Genomic DNA, 6,000 nt, shown 5'->3' with positions numbered 1-6,000 from the left:
CTAATTCACTCAATGAACATTTCCTCTACAAATGGCCAATAACCATACGAAAATATGCTCAGCCTCATGAGTAATCAAGGAAATGCAAATTAAAGCAAGAATGAGATTCACCTTCCTGTTTATCAGGTTGGCAAAATGAAGATTGATCATAACTCCTCTGGCAGGGGTAGGGCATGTCAGGGGTCTCGGGTGCTGGGAAGCAAGCAATCTGCAAGGCACTTTAGCAGCATATATTGAAATACAAAATGTCTGTATCCTCCAATTTAGCAAGCCCACTTCTGAGTTTGTACCCCAGAGAAATACCTGTGCAGGTTAGACAAAGAAGCGTGTGGAAAAATGTTCTCTGCAGCATTTTCTGTAACTGCGGAACTCTAGAAATGCAAGGTACCCCCTTTCACAAGAGCAGTGATCCTCGCTCTGGTGCACCAGGCAGACACTTCCACACACAGTATTTTATGCCACAGTCATGCCATAGCATAGAAAATACACAGAGATGTCGTACATAAGTGACATACAGCACAAAAGTGCTGGCACGGAAAGTCTCCAAGGCAAGAGACTTGGAAAGAGCAGCTTTCCAGTATGGCATATGTGTAGACAACCTCATGAAAAAAGAAATACAAAAATTCACTATAAATGCAAAATTTAAGGTATGGAAAGGACCTCAGGAAATACAAAAAGTAGTATATGGGGGCTTTGATGGTATTCGGAATGTGTGTCTTATTTTTGTTTTTTTAATAATGATAATGTAGTTGTGTACATGTCTTATGTTTTTAAACAGAATTTTATTTTTCGTTTTTTAGGATTTTATTTATTTATTTGAGAGAGAGAGAGAGAGAGAACATGAATTGGGGAATGGGGAGAGGCAGAGGGAGAGGAAGAAGCAGACCCCCCACTGAGCAGGGAGCAATGGTGGGGGGGGGGCTTGATCCCAGGACCTGAGCCCAGAGCAGACGCTTAACCGACTGAGCCACCCAGTACCCCTAAACATAATTTTAAAGGAAGCATTTATGAATACTCATGAGTGTTTCTAAGCTGTTGGGGGCAGTTGCTGGGGTCCGGGCTGAAGAGAAAGCTGGAGTATAAATCTCAGATCTGGGCTTGGAGGAGCACAGGTGTGGGAAGATCCCTGTGGGCTGGAATGGTCAAAGAAGGTAGCCTGGAGGAGGGATCCTTCAAAGGTTGGCGAGACCTGAGTGGCTGAAGCGGGGGAGCTGTCCCAGCAGAAGCTGGGTGCCCCACCCCTGGGAAACAGCATAGGGAGCTTCTGGCCCAGACAGAAAATAGGGCTGGGTAACCTCAGAGGACTGGTCCTGCCCCAACCTCTCCTGTGCTCCGATTTCTTGAGCTGCTGAGAAGTCCTGGTTGCTCTTTCTGCGATGCTGGGGACCAGGGTGCAGGACAGCAGAGATGCAAGGCTCGGTGTGTCCCCACTGCTCAAGCCCCAGGAACACACACACACACACACACACCACCTGTGCTTCCCCACAAGAAGACTTCACATTCATTCTCATGGCTCCTTGTTGGTTCATCTGTTGATTTGCATATTCTTTATTAGATCATGCCTCTGTTTCCCACCTACGTGCCTACAGGCCCAGCACTCTGCGTCAGCCACCTGCCCTCCTTTAGCCGCCAAAGTCACTAGAGTAGGAAGGGCCTCAGAGTTCATCTAGTTCAAACTTCACCCATTTTTATAGATACCAGCAGGAGCATGACTTGCCCAGAGATGCAGAGTGGCAGGCCAGAACCAGGATGAGGAAGGGGCCCTACCTCCCCCACCCCTGCCCTCCCCCTCCACCCCTTCCCCCTGCCTCTTCCCTGCAACTCTCCCAGCCCCCACACCGCACCTACGTGCAGAGAGAGATCAAAACACTTGGCTCAACAAATGATGGAATAAATGAATAAATGAGTGATGACTAAGTTAAAAATAGGAAATGCTGGATTTCTCATCAGAGAAAAAGGAGAGGGGGGTGGAGGGCACTGTCTTCTCCACCGTCATGAAGAGATTTCTGCCCTTCTGGTGGGCCTGTATGAGTGCGGCTGGGGAGGGGAAAGGCTCTAGGCCGTGGAGGGTATGTTTGGGCTTCAAGTCGAGATGCTCACCAGACCAGTACGGGTACATCTGTGGGTACGTCTGGGCCCCACTGGGCCGTGCCCTGAGCAATGCTGGGAGATAAACAGACCTTGACCTTCAGGAACTCAGTCAAAGGCAATAGCTGCTAAACTTGAGCATAACCTGGAAGATTGTTGCACCCCCATCTGGAGACTCTGAGTCAGTAGGTAGGGGGCAGTGCAAAGCAGAGGGTCTGCATTTCCAACAAGTGCCCGGGTACTGCTGATGCTGCCGATCCGGATCCAGATCCAGAACAGTGGTGGTTCTCAGCCCTGGCTGCTTGTCAGAACCACCTGGGAGGCTGTGAAACCACCCAGTGCCAGACTGCTTCCTTTACCAATTACATAAAATCTCTGGAGAAGAGACTCAGGCAGCAGACCTTCTCATACTTCATCTAAGGTGAAGGACGGTTATTTTTTCCTCATTATTGTCAATCAGTTGTAGAGCAGCTCTTTTGAGAAAGATGCACACAAAAAAAATAGATTTCGAGAAAAAAATGAAATAAACCATAAAGTTGCACAAGTGTATGGTCATATTTTTACTATTAGATGCTGCAAGCATAACACTAGTCTGTCAATGGCCATAGGAGTTTCCCTGTGCTTTCTCCTGATTTCTTTTCTTATTTACAGACTGGTAGCCAAAAGTTTACCAAAGGAGAGCATCTATGGACATCTGCTTTGAGCCACCCTAGGCTAGATCTCTAACTCTCAGGGTCAAAGCCAGACAAAGACGACCAACTGCTGAACCTGCTCCTGAGATCATGTCTGCAATTCTCCAATCTGGATGAGCATCAGATCCTCTTTCCCATATCTGTAGGGTCCATCCTTATAAGGGCCAGAGTGGGGGGATTTTCTGAAATACTTCTCCAAAACTTCACTACTGGGAAAACTGCTAAGCAGAGGCTGGTAGAGAGAGGATCAAATTAACTCACCCGAGGTCATGCCACCAGAACGCCACAGACACAATTCTAAAATTCTAAACCAGTTAGGATCCTGGTTGTATGGTCAGCACTTCCGGGCTCTGGTTTTAAATCTATCACTAACTAGCTAAGAGGCAAATAATAATATTTCTCCGGGGTATCATTTTCCCTTCCTGTGAACTGGGTGAGAACTCATCTCTGGAACTTGCGATGTCATTTCTATTCTTCCAACGATCTGGAAAATGCGTAGTGCCCCATCAGTCATCGATGGCTAGGACAGAAATCATAGTAAAAGAATTCCCTGACTAACTGGTCACACAGCTAAGAGGTCTGATTATTAAACTCTCCCTCCGTAGGTGAATCTTGGCATCACCTCAGTGCCAAACATGCTAGTTTGAGTTTTGTTTGCCTTTTCCCAAAGGCGAGTCGTTGATTCTTTGATGTTCAAACCCATGATCCAGTCATGGTCATGGATAGAGAAAGGAATCTGGAAAGCAATGCACCATCCCATCTAGAGGGACATAAGTTCCGGCTCTGGGACTTCCCCTCTCTGGGCCTCAATTTCCACATCTACAATGAGGGGAATTAAACTAGGTGCTCTCTAAAGTCACTTGGAAAGCTCTATATTAATTTGCCAATTATTACTAGATTTTGATCACAACACCAACATCTGTAAAAGATCAATGTCACCTCTGGTCTAGACCAGGAACAGGGTGGCTGGTTGATCTTCATCTTGGCCACATTTTCCACTCACTTTCCCATATAAAGCCTGTCACAGTAGCAGCTAGACAGGCTGAGAGCATGTGACGGGCCCATCATTGAACTAATCATGCTACTGTGTTTAACCCCCGTTATCCTCAGAAGAGGTATAGACTATAACAGGTACCATTCTGAGCCCCACTTTACATGGGGGTTGTGACCCAGAGAATTGAAGTAACTCACCCGAGGTCATGCCACCAGAATGCTGCAGACACAATTCTAACCAGGCAGTCTGGCTTCAATCAATTTCTGTTGAGCCCCTACTATGTGCAAATGATACAAAACCCAATATATATATATATATATCCACACGCGTGGTGGTATTGATGCTACGATAAAAACTAATTGCTCCTTCTTCCCGAGCAGCCAGGGGGAAATGCAGGACAATTTGAGTTTCTTCTGTCAATATTCTATAGACATGCCAATGAGAACATTAGCAGATCTTACGGGGAGATGCAGTTCTCCATACAAATACATCCTATTATCGTCAAATCGATGGCTCCAGTGCTAATTTTGAGAGCACGATCTTTTTTTTTTAAGATTTAAGATTTTTTTTTTAAGATTTTATTTATTTATTCATGATAGACAGAGAGAGAGAACGAGGCAGAGACACAGGAGGAGGGAGAAGCAGGCTCCATGCCAGGAGCCCGACGCGGGACTCGATCCCGGACTCCAGGATCATTCCCTGGGCCAAAGGCAGGCACCAAACCGCTGAGCCACCCAGGGATCCCGAGAGCACGATTTTTCTTAAGGGAAGAAAAAGCTTTCGAGTGAAATTTCAATTCTTCTTTCACAAACAGCCTCCTGGTAAGACTGCCCAGAGGGGCAGTTGGTTAATGCCCAGGTGGGCAGGTGGGCTCTCAACTTTGTCAGGAGAACTGGGTGGGAGATTTCATAGCAAACCCTGAGAAAACAAGAGTGGTACTTCTAAGCACCTGCAGACCTTAGGGGGTCCTTCCTGCAGACAGATACCCTAGTATGGTGGTTAAGAGCATGGCCTCTTAACCCAAGCTGCCTGGGTTCGACTCCTGGGCCTGCCACTTAGTGGATCTGCGTGACCTTGGGCCCATTTCCTAATCTCTCTGTTCTCCAGTTTCTTCATCCCCAAAACAGACAGCAGTAAGGTTTCTGAGGACATATAAGCCCATCAGCTGTCATTATTTCAATGCTGGGTAACTCACAAAGCCTGCTATTGGGAAATGCAGAAGTCAGGGCTCAGGGTGGGATTCCATTTACTCATTGAATATGCTTCCTTCTAAGAACAGTGTGGTGGCCTTCCCTGAACACAAAGTGACAGGAACACCCATCTTTCCCATTTTCCCTCCACCATCCAACCATACCCATCCTTGGGTTCCCACCGCCTCCCCTTGGCTGCCCTGTACACCCCAACCTGGGCTGTTCTTCAGCAGTGGGGGAGTCAGGCTAAGACAGGGGGCCTGGATTTTCCCTCTGCTTCTCCACTGCCACTTCTTATCCTCCTGGATCAGCCTGGGTCACCTCTTCTCATCCTCCCTGAAAAGAGCTGACCCAGGGCGAGGCCCACAGAAAGAATCAGGGGAAGGGCTACCTCATGCCAGCTGACCACAGGCAGCAAGGTTGCTATGAAGACATCCTCAGGTGACTCTGGCTACAGCTCATCTGCAAAGCCATCTGCAGAGTATGGCCTCCACCAGCCTAAAAGGGCTGGCCTCCTCTCTGATGCCTGCCAAGATTCTGCAAAAGCCTGGCTGGAGTTTGATTTCTGTGCTTTGTCCCAATCTGATCCAGAAGCAGATCTCCCAACACACCCTGCTGGCTTGTATGTGGGGGATCCCCAGGTCCCCAGGCTCCAGGCCTTGAATTAATCCAGAGGCCTCACTCTCTCTGCAGTCTTCAGCCTCCAAGTCTCCAACTGAAACTGCGGACTGTGAGGCTGTGAAGTGAGGTGGGGGCAGCTCAGGCCCGGGGGTCAGGATGTCTGTGGTCTCCTCCATGGTACCCTTGCTCCAAGGCCCACACTAACCCACCCAGATAGAGGGCTGAAGGAAACCCCTTCCCATCCCCCGGAGTAATCCATAACCTACCTCCCCCTGCTAAAGGCCAATTCCTACATTTTCAATTTTTTTTCTTACTATTAATAGTAGTATATATCCTTGCAAAATTTTGGAAAATACTATAGTACAAAGAAAAAGGTAAGAAATCATTGATATTTCCATTATCCTGAGTTATCTAT

Source organism: Canis lupus, chromosome 14 (assembly GCF_003254725.2).
Source record: "Canis lupus dingo isolate Sandy chromosome 14, ASM325472v2, whole genome shotgun sequence".
Classification (NCBI taxonomy): Eukaryota; Metazoa; Chordata; class Mammalia; order Carnivora; family Canidae; genus Canis; species Canis lupus.
This window is presented reverse-complemented; position numbering follows the sequence as displayed.